This window comes from Oryctolagus cuniculus, chromosome 6, assembly GCF_051225735.1.
Source record: "Oryctolagus cuniculus isolate XC-2025 breed Fujian yellow rabbit chromosome 6, ASM5122573v1, whole genome shotgun sequence".
Taxonomy (NCBI): domain Eukaryota; kingdom Metazoa; phylum Chordata; class Mammalia; order Lagomorpha; family Leporidae; genus Oryctolagus; species Oryctolagus cuniculus.
The window spans coordinates 39,737,821-39,757,333 of record NC_142872.1 but is presented as its reverse complement, the minus strand read 5'-3'; the positions used below and the strand labels follow the sequence as shown (position 1 = coordinate 39,757,333).

At 50.0% G+C, this 19,513-nt stretch overlaps 1 protein-coding gene across 2 annotated transcripts in view; it reads right to left on the bottom strand.

Annotated features, from left to right (window-relative positions):
* The window catches only part of SLC36A1 (solute carrier family 36 member 1), a 58,085-nt gene extending 53,051 nt beyond the window's left edge, over positions 1 to 5,034 (bottom strand). Inside the window, exon 1 of one of the 2 annotated variants that reach the window (XM_008254845.5) lies at positions 4,679 to 5,034. The gene's annotated coding sequence lies outside the window, so the exon portion shown is untranslated. Of the gene's footprint in view, positions 1 to 3,992; positions 4,658 to 4,678 lie in introns of those variants that run through there. The other variant, XM_051843256.3, reaches the window with a different exon arrangement.
* Between the last annotated feature and the right edge of the window lie 14,479 nt (positions 5,035 to 19,513).

Below are 19,513 nucleotides of genomic sequence, written 5' to 3'. Positions count from 1 at the left end.
GAAACAACAGCCTATGGGTTGGGAAAAACATTTGCAAGCCAAATACCTGATAGGGGTTATTATCCAAAGTTTATAGAGAATTCATACAAAAGTAGAAAAATAATTCAATTGAAAATTGAGAAAAAAGACCTAGAGAGACATTTCTTCGAAGAAGATATAAAAATGGTCAGTGGTACTCAACTTCATCAATCATCAGGAAAATGCACATCAAAACCACTGTGATATATCACACCAAACCCAATAGGATGGCTTTCATCAAAAAAGTCAAAAAATAACATTGGCAAAAGTGTGGAGAAAACGGGGCTCTTGTACCCTGTTGGTGACAGCGTAGATTGGTACGGCCATCACGAAAAACAGTCTAGGGCCGGCGCCGCGGCTCAATAGGCTAATCCTCCACCTAGGGGCACCGGCACACTGGGTTCTAGTCCCAGTCAGGGCGCCGGATTCTGTCCCGGTTGCCCCTCTTCCAGGCCAGCTCTCTGCTGTGGCCCAGGAAGGCAGTGGAAGATGGCCCAAGTGCTTGGGCCCTGCACCCCATGGGAGACCAGGAGAAGCACCTGGCTCCTGGCTTCGGATCAGTGCGGTGCGCTGGCCGCTTGGCGCCAGCTGTGGCAGCCATTGGAGGGTGAACCAATGGCAAAGGAAGACCTTTCTCTCTGTCTCTCTCTCTCACTGTCCACTCTGCCTGTCAAAAAAAAAAAAAAAAAAAAAAGACAGTCTAAAAGTTTCTTTAAAAATTAAGACCAGAATGACCAGATGCCCCAGCGATCCCTCTTCTGAACATATACCCAAAGACATGAAATCACAGCTGGCAAAGATACCTGCACTCCCACGTTCATCACATCAGTATTCAAGGTATCCAAGATACAGAAACAACCTGTCTGTCAATGGACAGATGGACATAGCCACGATGGTTCAGTGTGTGTGTGTGTGTGTGTGTGTGTAAGGGAATATTATCCAGCCTTTAACAAGGAGATTCTGCCTTTTCCCACAGCAATGGGTATAATTGCAAGACTTATACAAACTGAAATAAAGCAGAAACAGGAAGAAAACTATTGTATTATCTCACTTACATGTGGAATCTATAAAGAACAAAGAGTCAGATATACAAATATAGAGAATAAAACCGTGGCTACCTGGGGCAGAGAAGAGAGGATAGGGAGCTGGGGATGTAAGTCAGAGTACATAAGGCAGCAGGTAAGCAGGATGAACTTCCCAAGAGTTCGCATGTATGGCATGAAGAATTCTAGGTAATAAAATGGCCCTGTATTTGGGTTACTGTTAAATGAGTTGGTTTTAGCTGTTCTTGCCACACACACACACACACACACACACACACACACAATGGGTAACTATGTAAGATAATTGATACACAACATGTGTATACATGTGTATATGTACCCAATCACATGTGCAGACCTCAAATATACACAAAAATTTCATGGTAAAATAATAACAGAAATAAAAATTATGTAACTACTCAGTTAAAAAAATGAATAAACTGTTGATACCACTGCATGATAAATCTCAAAATAATTATATAGAGATAAATCTGAAAATAATTATGTTGAGCAGGATAAGTCAGAGAAAATGCTCCACTGGTATAATATTCTGGAAACCCCAAAATAATCAGTGACAGAAATCCAGCAGAGGTTGCCTGAGAATAGGAGAAGAGCTGGAGCTGGAGAGGAAAGAGTGATTATAAAGAAGCAAAAAGAAGCTCTCTTTTAAAAAATTAGGTATCTATTTTTATTTGAAAGGCAGAGAGAGAGAGAGAGAGAGAGAGAGAGAGAGAGAATCTTCCATCTGCTAGTTCACTCACCAAATGGCTTCAATGGCCCAGGTTGGGAAAGATGGAAACCCAGGAACCTGGAACTCTATCTGGGTCTCCCATGTGGTTGGCAGTGGCCCAAGCACATGGGTCATTTTCAGCGGCTTTCCCAGGCACGAGAGCAGGGAGCCTGCTGGGAAGTGGAGCAGCCAGAACTTGAACCAGCTCCCAAAGGAGACGCTGGCCTCACAGGCGGCTGCTTAACATTCTACGCCACAGCACCCCACCACAACCACCACACACACAAAGATTTATACTCAGATGTTGACAGTAAGCAGCTCTATCCAACCCAGGCGAAAACTGGATAACAACTCCAGTATTTATGAATAAGTGAATGATCATCTAATTGTGGTATATTCCTACAGTGAGAAGGAACTGCTGACCCAGACAGAAAGGTGAAGGAATCTCATCGTGCTCAGTGTAAAAAGTCAGACATAAAAGACTATATACTATACGCGGGTGATTCCATTTCTATAAAATTATAAAATGTGCAAACCTAGTCCTAGTGGCAGAAACTGCTCAACAGTTGTTTGGGACAAGAGGCAGCAGAGAACTTTCCAGGGCTGTGCTGATATTGTCCATCTTGATCGTGGTGCTGGTGGTTACATGGATTCCACACCTGTCAAAAGCTGTTAACCTGGACAACTAAAATACTTGAACTTCATCATTTTTGTAATAATTCACAAAGAAAAATGTTCAAAGACATTACCAGCAGCTGCAAAAAGCCTCTAAGGTAAAAGAAAAATGACCAAATGCACAAACACATGGAAGCAACTTGCAGGAGACTGTGCAAACACAAACAAATATCCCCAGAGAGAGAAAATATTGCTGTCATGAAATAATAGTGTGCTTTAACAAAAGAATATTCCAAGAAGCAACAGCTCTTGGAAATTAAAGCTATAATAGCAGAAAAGATAAACCAAATAGGAGAACAAGAAGCTAAGGATGAGTGCATTTCTTCATTTTTCTTATTAACAAACCTGTAAGTATCTATGTGACAGGCACTGGAAATACAACAGTGAGCGAAACAGGCAAAAATCCCATCCTTTGTGAAGCTTACATGATAGTAAGAGAGACAGACCACAAAAATAAACAAGCAATATGTCGGCAGGTGTATCTGCTAGAGAGAAAAATAAACCAGGAGCAGGGATGAGGGAGTCTGGGGGAGAGACGCAGGATTGCAGTCTTCTTAAATGGTCAAGGAAGTTTTCATTGAAAGGGTCATAGCCAAATAAAGGACCTAAAGCCGGTGGAAACAAGCCAGGGTGGTTGTCAATGACAAGGAAGTCAGTGTGGCTGGGGCAGAGCCAGCCACGGCGAAATGAGGACAGTGGGCCAGCGTGATAATGAGTGAATGATAATCAAGTAGTGTTCTCTGAGCCAGTTTAAGGACTTCGACTTTTGCTCTGAGATGGAAAGATAGAGGAAGCATCGGCAGAGGCGTGTCACGACCTGGCTGAGGTATAAAATGGTGCTTTCACTGACAGATGGATGCAGGCAAGGGCAGAAACCGGCTACCAACTGGAACCGGGGCTGAAATGACGGAGACCTGGACAAGGGTGAGAGCTGAACTGGCGAGAACTGATCAGCTTCTGGAACGATCTTATCATAGAGGGAGAATGTTGATGAACGGGAAATGGAGAAGCGGAGAGAGGAGAAGGCTTCAGCCAGAGCTGTAAGAAGAGTGGAGCTTCTATCAGATCAGGAAGACAGCAGCAAGACGCTCTGGCAAGGAGTAAGGGAGACTCCCGTGGGAAGGGCTTGCAGACCTCGGGGAGGCCGTGTGATGCCTGCGGAGAAGGACTAGGCCCAGCTCAGAGAGGACACCTTGGCGACCGGCAACATGCCGGTGGGCTATAAAGCCAGCAGAACGGGTGAGAATATCAATAAGGATGAGGAAAAGCCGGACGCTGAGGAGAAAAGAGGCCAGGCCGTGGCGGCAGTCACTGGGCGAGGAGGAAATGCAGGAGCAGTGCTGCTCTGGAAGCCAAGAGCGGGGCATTCTGGGAGGAGGGAAGTGGCCACTGCTTGGTGACCTAAGGGAAGACTAAACTGAGCACTGTGTTCGGCAAAGTGGAAATCACTGACGGCGTTCAGAACCTACAAGGCTCAGGTTCTCCAGAGTTCTGCAGCTCCCGTCCCCCCTCAGCCCGCCCCTAACCTCTCACTCAGCGGGCGGCGCCCTCACCCTGGCCCTCGCCGTGACCGTGAGTGTCAGCACAAGTCGGGGCCGCCGGGAAGAAGGCGGGAGAAGGCACCATTGGATGAGGACTATTTCCGGGACTGGGTCCAGCTACTTGAAGAGATCCCAAGCAATCCCAAAAGCCCCACGGTAAGGCGGGCAGGCCCTGGGGGCTACCTCACAATGGAAACAAAGGGCCTGGCAGCGCCGCCGGGAGGAGCGCCCCCTGTTGCACTGAGAGAGCACTGCCGCGAGCCCACAGGAAAGCCGCGGACCAGCCGCCACCTTGCGTGGGGCGGCAGGCAGCTCCTCACCCGGGGAAACCGAGAGGAGGACCGGCGGCCCTCAGACCCTCTCCCTCGCCTCAGCCACATCCGCCCTCTGCGAGGACGACTGGGGGGCCTGGCTGAGCCACGGAAGCGTCACATAGCGCACCCGCGTGTCGCTCGGAGCCGTCTGTGCTGTCCCACGTTGCACGCGTGGGAAACAGGCTGGGGAGAGGACGGCGCTTCTTCCATGCCTGACCCTCACGGCTTCTGGGTCACAGTTTGCAGCATGGCCAGGGGAAGACCGAGGGCCCTCTTACTGCAGACTGGGTCACGACGTGCCACGTGGGAGTACAGAGCCCCGGATGCGGCGGCCTAGCCCTCAGCACCCATTCCCACCTTCCTCCAGCCTGCCTTCCTGGACTGCGGGGGCCGGACACGGGAGAACACATGCTGTACTACTATCTCGTTCCCACAACGTCCAAGACCAGGTGCAACTAATCCAAGGTGATGGAACTCTAGCCGAGGATTGTTGGGGCTGCGTGTTGTACCGCGGGAGGGGCCCGTGACTGACCAGAAAGAAGGACAAGAAAACTATCTGGCTCCGTCACACAGGTGCACTCGCTTGTCAGAACGCGCTTGTAATCAGCGCATTTCCGTAAACCTCAGTAAACGTGCGCAAGCATCTGGCTTAGAAGCATGTTGGGATGACCTGAGATTTTTGCCTGGCACTTGGTGCTCACTAAGTAGTAGCAGGGGCATTAGTAATAATTATTAATCTTAATATTGTTATATTAGCTTCCTTTTGAAAAGGAAGCTGGGAAGTTTTTCCACTTTTTTTTACTTTCAACCTTTCTGCCTCTGATGTTTTACGTGTATCTTTTAGAAACATTTTTAAAATGTTTACATTTTAAAATTAAAAATTTTAAATTTTAACATTTTTAAAATTAGTTTTTGGCATCTGTTGTAATTCCACATATATTTGCACTCATTGCTACCTCTTTATTTTCTTCTGCATTTTTATTTTTCGCTCAGATTTTTTTCCTCTTCATTTTTCTTTCTTTTCTGGACCTTCTTTTGGATTAACTTAGTTTTTTTTTTTTTTTTTTCTCATTCATTTTTGTCTTAACCGCTACCAATTTGGGAGTTAGGCACTCCATTTCTAGCTGTTACCCTTTAATTTTAATATGCATACTTAATATAGTATTAGTGGAGAGTTAAGCAATGTCTTTATTCTCTCTCCAGAAAATTTAAGTCCTCCACATCTCCACTGCCTGCATCTTTCCCAGACCCAGCTTCTCATTCCCTTAAGTCTCTTTTCACCGTGTCTCATCATCAAGCCCATCTTTGAGTTTTCAATTGCAATTATTACAATAATCCTCTTTTCTAGAAGTTCTATGTAGGCCTCTTTTAAATCTATCCAGTCATTGTTTACGGGATCTCATTCCCTGAACATTTTTTTTTTCTTTCTTTGGGTGATGGTGCGAGTGAGGTGAGGGGAAGACAAACCAATCAGAAGCACAGCGGTCAAAGGTGCAACAGGCTGGGCACGCATGATGCATTTGTGGTTTCAGAAGTCCTCAAGAGTGACCACAGCAAAATAGGGGGAGGGAAAAAAAAGAGAGACTTGGAGATGCCGGACTGGCCCTGGGGGCGGTGCATGCCTGCAGCCAGGAGATGAGCTGTGATCTGCTGTGTTCAAAGGGGCCCTTATTTTTAGAAAACAAGGGTGAGTTGAACGCAGCCAGGAGCAAGCATGCTCAGCTCCTCCACACTCTGCAATACGCAGGGGTGAGGGACAACCCAGCCCTGTCTTAGAGACCTGGTAGGAACAGTGACCTCGGGAGCCGCGGTGCAGTGGGAAGATGGAAGAGACTTGCCTCTGGCTCGGGTAAACCTTTGCTGCCCTCCTTGGCAAGAGCAGCTGCCTTTGTCACACACTGCAGCCTCTTTTCATTTCCTTCTGAGCGCTTATCATAGATCATTTCAAAAATTTATTTATGGGAAACTCTGATTAATATTCATGATTTCAAACTGAGTCCATCATGGCGACAGACTGCACTGCCTGGAACCGCTGGGTTCCCAGCAGCCAACCAAGTGCCGGGCACTGGGGTACTCAGTCAGCACTTGGGGAGGAAGCAAAGGAAAGGGCAACTGTGAGAAACCTGTGTGGGAGGAGGGGAAGCCCAGGGCTCCACCGTTTCACGCCTTTTGCCATTCGTTCTTCCTAAGGGCAGAGTCTGGGATGCAGCAGGCGTGGGGAAGGGAGCTGTATTTAAACTTGTGGGCTTATGAAGGCTCAGAAGCCGAGAGCTGTGTTTTGCAGCAATTGCAGGCAAAAACCACTTTTGTTCACTGCTTCTGCCAAATTCATGGTTGCTCCAATCCCCTCGCCCGCCCAGTGCTTGGATGGGAAGAGCGAGGTGTCCACCTGTCTGCGCTAGGGGCCAGGGGCCAGGAGGTGGGGGGGGGCTCCCCAGCTGCCATTCCCTGGATGATGCGGCTCAGAAAACCCGCTGCCATCCCCCAGGGGCTTCCTAGCGGCTCCTCCACCCAGACTGTTGCTGCTGTGTGGAGGCCAGCAGAATCCTTTGAGTGTTCTTTCCTCCCTAAAAGGAGCTTCTGGGCCTGCAACTTTTGTGGGCATTCTTTTCCTTTTTTCTTCCAGTAACCCAAAGAACTAAATCGAGGCTTTTCCCATTCTTGACAGACAGGCAAGGAGGAGCCTAGACAAGCTGTATTAGTAGCAAAGGCAATATTTCTTCCGGGTGATGCTTTGACTCCCACACCTAAGTCCTCAGAGGACCAGGAATTAAGCATCGCTGAGCTCCTGGGAACAGTGGAGCTGCAGCAATGACCCCAATAAACCCTCAGACCCTGTAGCTAAGGACCTCGCAGCCATAGCTGAGACAGATGTGCGCACACACCGGTGGAGTCTAGAGAGTGAAGGCTGTGCTCTGTGAAGGTGCAGATAAGGCAGGCACGATGTCCAGACGGGGAAAGCAGGGAAGGCTTTGTGCTAGAGGTGGCAGAGACTGAGCTAGTCCTGGGAGGAAGGATGTTGCTGGGGAAATCACCGTAAAGTACTGGTCTGCCTCCTCTGAAGAAAGCAGAGCACAAAGAGTTTGTCTCCGGTAGCAGGGAAATCGCATAGCACAGTCGCCCGGCACATAGTAACTGCTCAGTAAAAGGTCAGTGAATTCTATCACAGATCAAACAGGTTGTCCAGGTGATGAGCAGTCGGAGGGCAATGACCACGTCATATTTAGTTCTGTGTCCTCCCCAGCATAACACCGAGGCTGAGCATGAGGAGCCCCATAAAAATTTTGAGATGAATGAATGAAAAGAGGGGTGCTTTCTACCAACCTCTTAAATTATACACGAGGGAGGATTTATCGAGAAGGAATATGGTTAGATTTTCCCAGGGGCTTCTAAAGAGGGCTGTGTTGTCGCCACAGGTCTCTGAAGACAAGCTGCCACTGTCCTTGAGGATTTAAGGGGCCAGCGTGGATGTGTTGGAGCATGGGCTATAGTGAGAAAAAGCTAAGTATGTACAGAGAGGGGAGAGGATGCTGAGCCAAATGGCTTTTGAAGTTTCGGGAAAACAGGTGGTTAAGATCACAGGAAAACACGCTCAGCTTCTGATCCCAGCACAGTTGCTCCCGTGCTCGCTGGGTGATCCTAGGCAAGGCCTCCCCATCTGAGTAGAGGAAGAACACACTCAGACTCGATTTCTCCCACTAAACCCTCGCAACATGCTCCTGACACCAGGCACGTGTGTCAAGGTTTTTCCCACACACCAAATGCGTAATCTGTCCTGCAGGCACACAAGCCGGGTATCCTCTAATCCGGTGCTGACAACACTTGGAGATGGCAGATCCCACAGGATGAGGGCTCCCGTCTTTTCACAGAGAGTAAACCAGAGCAGCAAAACTGCCCCCTTCTTTAAGATGCCAATTGCAGGTCCCCTTACCTATGGTCCCATCCTCGGCTTCAATCTGTCAGAGCAGCTCACAGAACCCAGGGAAACACTTGCTTACATTTGCCACCTAGCACAAAGGATATTGCAAAGGATACAGACAAAGAGATGCATGGAGCCAGGTACAGTAGCAAGGCCGCACCACACTGCCCACCAGGAACCTCCACATGTCCAGGCACCCGGGAGCCCTCTGACCCGTTCATTGCACAGGCAGGATTATCAGCAGACTGGGTGAGGACACGCAGCAAGGCCTGTCTGTCCAGATTCTTCAGCATTCCTTCCTTGGGACATGGGCCAGGACCCCCCTGGAACAAGGAGGGCCTTATAACATCTGCTTAGGATCTAGTTAGAGGATGACCTCAAGGCGGGCTGTAAGTAGGGGAGATTAGCGTTTGTACGACTTGCCTTGGGGAACAGAAATTGCAGTTTCTACGGCCTGCCTTGGGGAGGGAGACTTAAGTCAGGAACCGTGGGTGGAAGTCAAAGTTATAAAATGACACCGTCTCTGAGCCAGAGCTTTCTGATCATGGGCACGGGTGGGGAGCAGAGTGCCCGTGGCTGGGAGTCATCGAGAGGATTCCACGAGACAATGGTACTAAGCATCAAGTAGGCAGCACTGATACCTGGGACTTCTCCCTCGGACTCTGCGCAGGGTGCAATCTGAGTGTGGCACTGGCATCCCGCGGATTCTGTGCCTGTCCTAGGGGGGTCACGACTTTACCCATTTCATGAGGCATGTTCTTTTCAAGAGCTTGCAAAAAGCAGAGGCAGGAAATGCTCCTTCCCCCTCCCCAGAATGCTCGCTAAGCCGGGTCAGGCCACAGGTCCTGGAACCCTGGCACAGTGAGTTCCATAGTCGGCATCAGCGCCAAGGAAACGAGAAGGAACAATGGATCTGCAAGAGCCGCTGGGATGCATCAAACGCCTTCAGCTTGGTCAGCCAGGACCTGGGGAGCTGCCGGAAGGCTGGGTCACCCCCTCCCCAGGCCTCATCTTCTGGCTCAGTAGAAATGGCCAGTTTTGGAAAACTGCCTCTTCCAGGGTGGGACAGCATTGTAGGGTCATAGAAAGTGAGAGTGAATGGAGATCCTTAGAGATCCTCATGTTCTGTCCACTCCTGCTGCCTGTATCCCTGTTCAGGGTAAGACATGCAGTATCTTAGGCAGGAAACTTGCAGAATTGTACCCAATAATGTGACTTAGGAGCTTACGCAGTCATCTGAAGCATTGGAGGAGAGGGCTCTGGGCAGGACTTCCCGGCACAGCATCTTTGAGGGGGCCCTCTGAGGGCCGCCACCTTCACATTTGGGAAAGCAGAAGCAGGGGCCCCCAGGGAGACGGGAGACGGGAGGTCGGGAGCAAGGGGCTGCAGGTGGGCCCTGAGGATCAGCATCTGCCTTGGGATTTCCTCAAAGCTGGGGCCAGGCTCACTCTGCACAAACCTCTTCTGCCGGCAGCAAGCGGCCTGAGCAGCAGCAGGGAGATGTCCCTGCCACACCCCGACCTTGCACGATGAATCCAGAACTGTAGCTTCAGGGAGTCTGGGAGATGCAACTGTCCACTTTCCAGCCTCAAGGGATGTGGAGAGAGAAACTGACTGCTGCCAGCCCCGTCCAGTGTTCCTAAGGCTCTGTCTGAATACCTCCGGTGCAGGGAGCTCACTACCAGAGCTTCTGGAAAGGGGAATCAGAACCTCAGGGATCCTAGGCAGGAAGATTTACTTTCCCCCATGGGCTTTTGTAATATTTACATTTTTACCACGCACATGCATTATTCTGATAAACTGTTTTTTTTTTTTTTTGACAGGCAGAGTGGACAGTGAGAGAGACAGAGAGAAAGGTCTTCCTTTGCCGTTGGTTCACCCTCCAATGGCCGCCGCGGCCAGCGCACTGCGGCCGGCGCACCGCGCTGATCCGAAGGTAGGAGACAGGTACTTCTCCTGGTCTCCCATGGGGTGCAGGGCCCAAGCACTTGGGCCATCCTCCACTGCACTCCCTGGCCACAGCAGAGAGCTGGCCTGGAAGAGGGGCAACCGGGACAGAATCCGGCGCCCCGACCGGGACTAGAACCCGGTGTGCTGGCGCCGCAAGGCGGAGGATTAGCCTAGTGAGCCGCGACGCCAGCCTGTATTTTTTTTTTTTTTTTTAAAGTACGGCTAAGCCTGGCATGGCCTGTGTTCTGCAGGCCCAGAGAGAGAGACCATCTACTCCTTACTCTGGATGTATTGGTTTAAAGAGTTTAGCATTTTTGTTTATTTGTTTTCCCTTTTCTTGAAAGGCAGAAAGATAATGAGACAGAGAGACACAGAGGGAAACAGAGTCAAACAGAGATCTTCCATCTGCTGGTTCACATTCCAAGTGCCTGCAACAGCCGGAACAGGGCCAGGCATCCAGAACTCAAAGCAAGCTTCTCTCGAGGATGGCAGGGACCCAAGTACTTGAGCCATCACCTGCTGCCTCCCAGGGTGTGCATTAGCAAAAAGCTGGATTGGAAGCAGAGCCAGTGCTCACAACTAGGCTCTCCAGTATGGGATGTGGGCATCTCAAGCAGTGTCTTAACCTCTGGCAGGCCAGACAGACACCCACTGCTAGATTCATTTTTTTTTGTAAATACAGTCTCAGATCATATTGTTTTCTTTTGTGCTGGTCACTTATCTCATTCCTTTGTTCAGTCATCTGTCCGTCCGCCCATCCATCCGTCTGTCCACCCCACAGCTTTCCTGTGGTGCTTCTCTACCTCAGGCACTTGGAGGAAGCCCGTCTGTGGGCTCCGGGGCCAAGGTCAGCACTGACAACCCCCCTCGGGTTTCCCTGCACCCCCTCCTCAGTCACTGCAAGTCCTGATCCATCTAGTGACAGGCAACATCGGCATGGGGCTCCTGGACCTCCCCTGCCCTGAAGAACACAGGAGTCCTGGTTCAGAGGGGCTGAGTGCCCCTGACTACTGCAGGGACCTGTGATGGTGGTGTCCACAAGGCTCTTCCACATGCAAGAAAGCAGACCTCCCTCGGTGACATTGGACATGGTTTCACATCCAGCTTCCCTGGGATGGCTTTGTTCTCAAGAATCCTGGTGCTGTGGTAAATTCGCTGCCTGCTGTGCCAACATCCCATATGGGCACCAGTTTGGGTCCCGGTTTCTCCACTTCTGTTCCATCTCTCTGCTATGGCCTGGGAAAGAGGAATATGGCCCAGGTTCTTGGGCCCCTGCACCCATGTGGGAGATCAGGAGAAAGCTCCTGGCTCCTGGCTTTGGATCAGCTCAGCTTCAGCCCTTGCAGCCATCTAGGGAGTGAACCAGCAGGTAGAAGACACCTCTCTCTCTCTCTCTCTCTCTCTCTCTCTCTCTCTCTCTGCCTCTCTGTGACTTGGCCTTCAAATAAATAAATAAATCCTTTAAAAAAAAAAGGGCCCCTATTTTCACAGTGACTCTGCATAGCCTGGAGTAAGAAAGGCTCAGCCCATCCTGGCTCTGTGCTCCCCATTCCATGAGCTGTTATTGTTATAATTTGTGATTTTTAAAAAAGATTTATTTATTGGAAAGGCATAGTTACAGAGGCAGAGAGAGATCTTCCATACGCTGGTTCACTCCCCAAATGGCTGCAATGGCCGGAACTGTGCCAATCTGAAGCCAGTATCTTCTTCCAGTCCTCCCACGTGAGTGCAGGGGCCCAAGCACTTGGGTCATCTTGTACTGCTTTCCCACACCATCAGCAGAGGGCTGGATTGGAAGTGGAGCAGCTGAGACTTGAACCTGTACCTATATGGGATGCTGGCACTGCAGGCCATGGCTTTTCCCACTATGCCACAGTGCAGGCCCTTGTTTTTTAAGTTGTTAATATTAACTATTTTGAAAGGCAGAGGGAGAGAGAGAGGAATAGGGAGAGGGAAGGAGAGAGAGGAGAGAGCAATGAGAATCTTCCATCCACTGGTCTATTCCCCAAATGGCCTCAACAGCCCAGGTTAGGACAGGCTACAGCCCCTGCACTTGTGGTAAAAATCCGTCCACAGCTCTGAGTTTTACATGTTACCATCTTGGCCACCAGAGGGAGCCTGATCTGAGGGTTTCTCAAACAAAAATCTAGGAAAGGAACTTCCTGGTTCAACTTGGATTAGCGCCACCCTTGATCCAATCAACAGTGATTAGGGGACCGGGCAGCAGTTATTGTATCTGATAAGGAGGGTTTGCCGAGCAGATAACCCTGTGGACGTGATGGAGCATAGGAGAAATTAAAAGGAAATGAGGAATAAAGGTTGGGCAGCCTCCATCCCTAGCCTTCAGCTGTGCTCATTAATGAGTGTCAGAAACTTCGGACACCACCGTGGCTAGGAATCAATACAGAAAGAGCTTGAAGCGTGGCTGGGAGCCTGGCTTTGCACCTCCCTTGCTGTGCGGCCCTGAATCATGTTGCTAAAGCAGGGCTCAGAACGCCCCCCTGGTGAGGCTGTTTGGTGGAAACCTGCTGAGAACCCAGCCGCAGCTGTAAGAGAGGCAGCAGAGTGAGTGAGCCGAGTGGATTCAGATGCAGACTCTCGGGAGCAGTGGGTTTTCAGCGGGGAATGACTTTGACCTCAGAGGACATTTGGCAATTCCTGGAGACGCTTGCTGTTGTCATAACTGGGAGGGGGATGCTGCTGGCACCGAGTGGGTAGAAGCCAGGGACGCAGCTCAGCACCCTGCAGCACACAGGACAGCACCGCACAAGGGATCAGCTGGCCCAGAATGGCAGTGCTGCCCGGGTTGACAAGGCCTGCTCCCGCCGAGCTCTCTGGATTCTAATTATTGCTCTGCCACTTCTTTGTGCTTCAGTTCCCAGCTGAAAAGTGGATCACAAAGTTTCAAAGCTGTTTATACACACAAATGGCGGTTCCTAAACTCTCCATAACGCTAATGAATTCGAAAGAACTGAGCTGAAATAGCTGCCACTGTTTCTTTATCATCGCCTTTGAAATTTTTATTTAGGTATTTATTTAAGAGGCAGAGACAGCAGACAGAGCTCCCATCCACTGTTTCAGTCTCCAGATATCCACAACAGCTGCTGGGCTGCAGCCGGGCGCCAGGAACTCAGCCATGTCTCCCACGGGAGTGGCAGAAACGCAATCAACTGAGTTCCACCGCTGCCCCCCGGGGCGCCTGCATTAGGAGGAAGCTGGAGTGAGGAGCGGAACCAGGTAACCAACCCAGGCATTTCAATGGGTTTCTCAATCCCTAGGCCAAGCACCTGGCCTGGCCTGGTTTCTTTTCTTTTCCTTTTTTTTTTTTTTTTTTTTTTTTTACAGAGTGGAAAGCAGGGTGAGGACTCAGACGCTGGGTGCAGACTCTCAGAGGCTTCACCGCCTGCTGCCTGAGCAACAGTGACGATCCAGGCCCTTTGCAGCTGCAAGACAGGGGTCACCCTCTCGCCACTGCGCTGGCTGTTTCCAGGCGGAAGGAAGCGGCTTCCAGGCTCCTGGAGCCAGACCTGTTGCTGCAGACACCCTGGAGGTCTTCTTGTTTGCAGGGGCTTTTAGTGGGGTTAAAGGTTATTGTCCCTTTAAGAGCATTGTTCTCGATCATTGATCATTTAGTTCAGGGTTTCCCTACCCCTGGTGGGGAGCAGGTAGTGAACTGGGGAGGGGGGAAAGGTGTTGGTTGATTTCCTTCATTATGTATTTGTTCCCTTTTATTCATAGCAACTTAGAATTGCATTATAACACTTTTAAAACCCACCTAATTTTCAAACACCGACTTGAGAAAATTAACCTAGGTGAAACACAGATGCGATAAATGCCTAAAGTCTCAGGCAGGCTGTTGTAGTTGAACCTCCTCACTGCTGGAAGGAGAACCTGAAGCAAGGCCCGAGCCTCAGTTTCCTTGTCCTGAAAATGAAGATAAAGCCGTCCACGTTGTGGGGTAGGGGTGAGAATTCAGTAACACACAGAAGGCCCTTAACACGGCGCCGGGGATATGAGCGGCTTATCCACCAGGGCCGAGGAACCCTACGTGAGGATCCCTGTCTCTCTGGATTGCGGGATCCCCTAGTGCAAAACAGAGGCACAGGCCAGAGGATTTCTGCAGGGCCTCCCTGTCCTCTGCTCTCACTGGCCCCAAACACTGGCCCCAGCGAGTGCAGAGAACGGAAGCCACTTCCTCCCCACATCTAGTTCCCCATCATGCTTGGTGCATGGAGGCACTGAGGTCCCACTGCTAGCCTGGGGACTTCAGCCCTGGGCCTCAGCTGCCTCCTGTCCTTCCTCCTGCCCCAGCCCACCACAGGAGAAGGTCGCGGAAGGCTGAGCACTCTGTGGGCGCCGCTTCCTGGTGCTCTCCCTTTGCTTTCCTCCTGTTGCGTTTTCACAAGCCTGGTTTTAGGGCGACGACAGCCATTTTTCCTGTGTTTCTCAGTTGGGAGATCCCGGTCCCCAGCAGCCCGCCATGGTGGCAGGCTGGAAGCCCTTCCCCTGCTCTTCAGGACAGCGTCTTTGCCTTGGGAGGTACTGCAGGGGTGCAGTTAGAGATGGGGTGAGTGCCCCATCCCCATGCTAGGAAGTCAGAGGAACAGCATGATCAGTGCAGCCCAGCAGGCAGGGTTTGAATCCTGGTTTTTTTTCTTCACCCTATGCAGCTCTGTGATCTTGGACAAGCTACTGTTTTTACCCCTCTCTGTGCCTCAGTTTTCTCATCTGTAAAACAGAGATCCTGACACCCACGAAGCCAAGGGTGTTATAAGGTCTCAGTGAGCACAGTTGATCCTTTATTAGTATTTTGTTTCACTAGTCCTCACTGAGTACACGTGAAAGGCTGCTAACAGCCTAGGGAGAGAGAACTGACAGAAGGCTGCAGGAGGCCGGGCAAAACTTTTTCCTGTGGGCTCCACCTGGTCCATGTGTAAAATGGGATAACTCACCACCTTTGACAACAGGCCCTGGCAGCTGGTCAACCTACTTAAGCACTGGTGGCCTTCTGAGTTTAAAAATCTACTTAATTGATCATATTAAGTATGGAATTGATCATATACATAGGACCATCAGTCAAAGGGATCACATAAATAAGACCAAGTGTCCGGTAATAACAATAGATAGAATTGCAAAGGAGAGAAAGCTCCAACATGGGAAGCAGTCCACACAGCTGACTCATAGAATGACAAACACCCTAAACAGCACTCTGACCTCAGAATCAGCCCCTAAGGCCTTTCTGAAAACACCATGAGAGCACTTCAGGCATGGAAAGCCAAGACATAGTGGCAAAAATGGTTCTGCATGAAGGATCTCTATGAGTGAGACCCCAGTGGAAAGAAGGGGCTATCAAAGAAGGAGGTACCTTTCTCTGAAGGGAGGAGAGAACTTCCATTTTGCATATGGCCCTGTCTAAAAACCGATGGCATTTGTGAACTCAAAAGGCTTCCATAGCCTTGGCGGCTCATGTCAAGAGCCTTGGGTGATACTTACGTCATAATTAAGAGTATCAGTTGTTAAATCAACAACAGGAATCACTGTGTACTTGCTCCCCATGCTGGACCTCTGTCCTTAATGAGTTGTATTATGAAAATTAACAGTAAAACTAGTCTTCAAACTGTTCTTAATACTTTGTATGTCTGTGTGGGTGCAAATAGTTGAAATCTAGTTGGTCTTCTGTATATAAAGTCAATTAAAAATGAATCTTAATGGAAAATGGAACAGGAGAGGGAGTGGGAGGTGGGATGGGAGTGAGAGTGGGAGGGCAGGAATGGGGGAAGAAACACTATATCCCTAAAAGCTGTACATATGAAAATTTGTATTCATTAAATAAAAACCTTCAAAAAATTAAAAAAGGCAAATTAGCCTAATCATTATAAAAAAAAAATCTACTTAATCTGCTCTGCCTTCAAGCAGCACTTCTAGCTGCTAGAGCTCTTTGAATGCAGTACAAGGAAAATGACTAATAAAGTCATTACTAAAAGGGAATTCCGCAGTAGGTTTTAAATATTTCTTACTCTCTGTGCCCCTTGAATGAGATCACAAACAGTACAATCTTTAAAACATATCAGTTATTGTCCCATTGCTCAGAACAAATATAAACATATCCATTGCCTACTCAAATTTGAGGAGCCATCTTTGTTTAAAAAATATACTTACGGAGAGAATAATACGATAAACACATACAAACTGGGAATTCTGTCCTATTCTTGCAACTTTTTGAAGTCTGAAACGTTTCAAAATAAAAGGCTAAATAAAGGGGCAGGCAAGAGTTCCAGCCCCAGCTTGAAGTGGGGTTCACGTCCGGGTGTGGAGATGAACCTGAGGCCTGCGTGTGATCTGGCTGCACCCCCAGCTCCCAAAACCAAGCACCCTGGTCTTCCTCTTTGTGCTTTTTAAGCTGTTTGTCTTTCTTTTTTTCCACAGGCAGAGTTAGACAGTGAGAGAGAGACAGAGAGAGAGTTATAGACAGTGAGAGAGAGAGGTCTTCCTTATGTTGATTCAACCCTCTAATGGCCGCTATGGCCGGCGCTGCACGATCTGAAGCCAGGAGCCAGGTGCTTCCTCCTGGTCTCCCATGTGGGTGCAGGGACCCAAGCACTTTGGGCCATCCTCCGCTGCCCTCCGGGGCCACAGCAGAGAGCTGGACTGGAAGAGGAGCAACTGGAACTAGTACCCACCGCCCCAACCGGGACTAGAACCAGGGGTGCCGGCACCACAGGCAGAGGATTAACCAATTGAGCCACAGCGCCGGCCCTAAGCTGTTTGTCTTTTGTCCTCCTTTGCAGGGGTGTGCTAGGCAGATCCGAGGCTCCCGCCTTATTACTCTGGAGCACAGAATCGCAGACCATAGACAGCAGGGACTGGAATAGAGCAGGGGCCTGCAGTTTCCTTGACAGCTAACTCAGACCGCAAGTAAAGAAACAGGTTCCAGCGCTGGAACTATGTCTACTGCTTCCCATCCTTCGGACAGGAGTTGTCATTCATTCTTGTATATAAAGTGCCCTCCTCTCCCGCTCCAAGCAGAAGGAATCCAAACTTGTACTGAAGTGCACACACCTGCCTCACCGCTGGATGAGCACTTACCACCTGGAATTGGGCTGCTGCGCCCCCTCGTGGGCAGAGTGGGGAAGCACAGTTCCTGCAGAGATGGTTGCCTGTACATGCTAACAGCAATTTTCTGTCACAGCAATGCACAGGCCACAAAGCTGCTTGGAGGCAAAGCCTTTCCTGAGTATAGAGCAGGATACTCTACTATGCATGGCTGGGCTTGAAGGTAATTTTAATATCTGATGCTGTAATTCAGTAGTCCTTTATACCTAGTAGATTTGAAGCTAGTACCCTGTCTTGGAGCTTTTTGGTTTTTCTTTTTTTTTCCCTGAGATATTTTGTTTCTGGTTTTTTCCCTGAAATATTTGTTCCTGAGATGCATGACCTTAGGGTGGCAAAAAGTGGGCAAAGAAGTCTTAACATAAATATAAACCACCATGTAGTTGAGTGTGGTTCTTCCCTTAGCAGGTTTTTCCGCCGGAAGACAAGATGTGGCATGGTGCCCAGTTTCAGCTCATTCTGCATGAGGGGATGTTCGTGATCACCCCCATAGCCGAGCCTCAAGGCCAGGGGCTGCTTCAAGTTGGGGGCCACTCCAGGTGAGCACTACTAAACCTCCCCACCTGGGAGCGAGTGGGTTTAGCCTCAGAGCCCGAAGTTCTAGGATGGTGTGTGTGATGGGGCTGGCTTGGCTCCCCTGTATCAGAAGGAAATGGAAAGACCATGAGTGAGGGTCAGCACCAGGAGGAGAGGCTGAGAAGCTCAGACAGCCTGCATGAGTCAGGAGCTAGACTCCTGTCCAGCGTGGCCATGAAGCCCACTGTGTTCTGGGCAGGCTATTTCTCCTCTGGACCCCAGGTTCCCTCTCTATAACAAAGGTATCAGACGGAATGACTCCAAGTGTTCCCCCCAGCTTCCAACTGTCGATCAGATCTCTTTTATGTGCAAGCAATGAAGTCCAATCCAAAGTAACCTAAGTTATAAAACTAAATGGAAAGTGGTTTTGTCTGCCTGAGGCGGCCGACAAGGGGCTCCCCAGGACCCGGCCTCTCCACCTCTCGGGCCTGACCTGCATTGCACACCTTGCCGGGGGTGGAGTGGGGTTCTCTGAACCTGGTGGGTACAGCGTAACTCCTGTGAACCGAGACACAATAGTTGCCAGGGCAGTCGATCTAGCCCATGTCACCTAAAACATAGAATAGTTCCTGTCGCAGCTGGCACTGGAGAGCACTTCACGGCACTCTTCCCACTTCCTGGTAAGACAGGCCAGGTCTGGGACCAACTGGGAAGGTGGTCAGGGCAAGGCCACTGCCGGGATGCCAGCAGCTGCTTCTCCCTTTCGCTCTCCTTTTCAGGCACATGGCCCCTCCACCGCTTCTGCTCTTGGCTTTGCGCCTGTACATTGACATCCCCGCTGAGAACCTGCTCTCTGTCTGGGTGAGTCCAACTGAGAGAGTCTGGTCCTCACAGGCAGATGTGGGAAGCTGAGAGCTCTGTGTACCCAGAGCAGCGGAGAAGAGGAACCTTATTCCCGGGAGCTCTGGAAGCGCTCCGAGGCATTTCCTGCCTGGATGCAGACTCTGGGTTGTTTCCCCTTGGAAATTCCCAGGATATCCAGCCTGCTCCGAGAGCTAGGTTTGAACTTGGGGTTTTCCTCTCCCTGCCCACCATGGCCAGGTGGGGAGAGCAAATGAAAGATTTGACCAGGGGTATGACCAGGGGAGGGACAGCAGCCTGGTCCACAGTTACCCATGTGGTAAGGGTGGGTGGGTGGGAATGGGCAAAGGGGGAATGTTTCCAAATTTAAAAGAAGCCAGAAGTCCTGTGTATGTGTACATGCAATGTTTTCACATTTTTAAAAAGATTTATTTATTTATTTGAAAGTCAGAGTTACACAGAGAGAGGAGAGGCAGAGAGAGAGAGGTCTTCCATCTGCTGGTTCACTCCCCAGATGGCTGCAATGGCCGGAGCTGTGCTGATCTGAAGCCAGGAGCCAGGAGCTTCTTCCAGGTCTCCCACGCGGGTGCAGGGGCCCAAGGATTTGGGCCATCTTCCACTGCTTTCCCGGGCCATAGCAGAGAGCTGAATTGGAAGAAGGGCAGCCGGGAATAGAACCGGTGCCCACATGGGATGCCAGCGCTTCAGGCCAGGATGTAAACCTGCTGCGCCACAGTGCCAGCCCCCACTTTCACATTTTAAATAACAACAACTAATTCAAAAAGTGTGGTCCTCCTGTGGTCCGCTTGCAGCCAGGGTCTAGATTTCATTCCCAG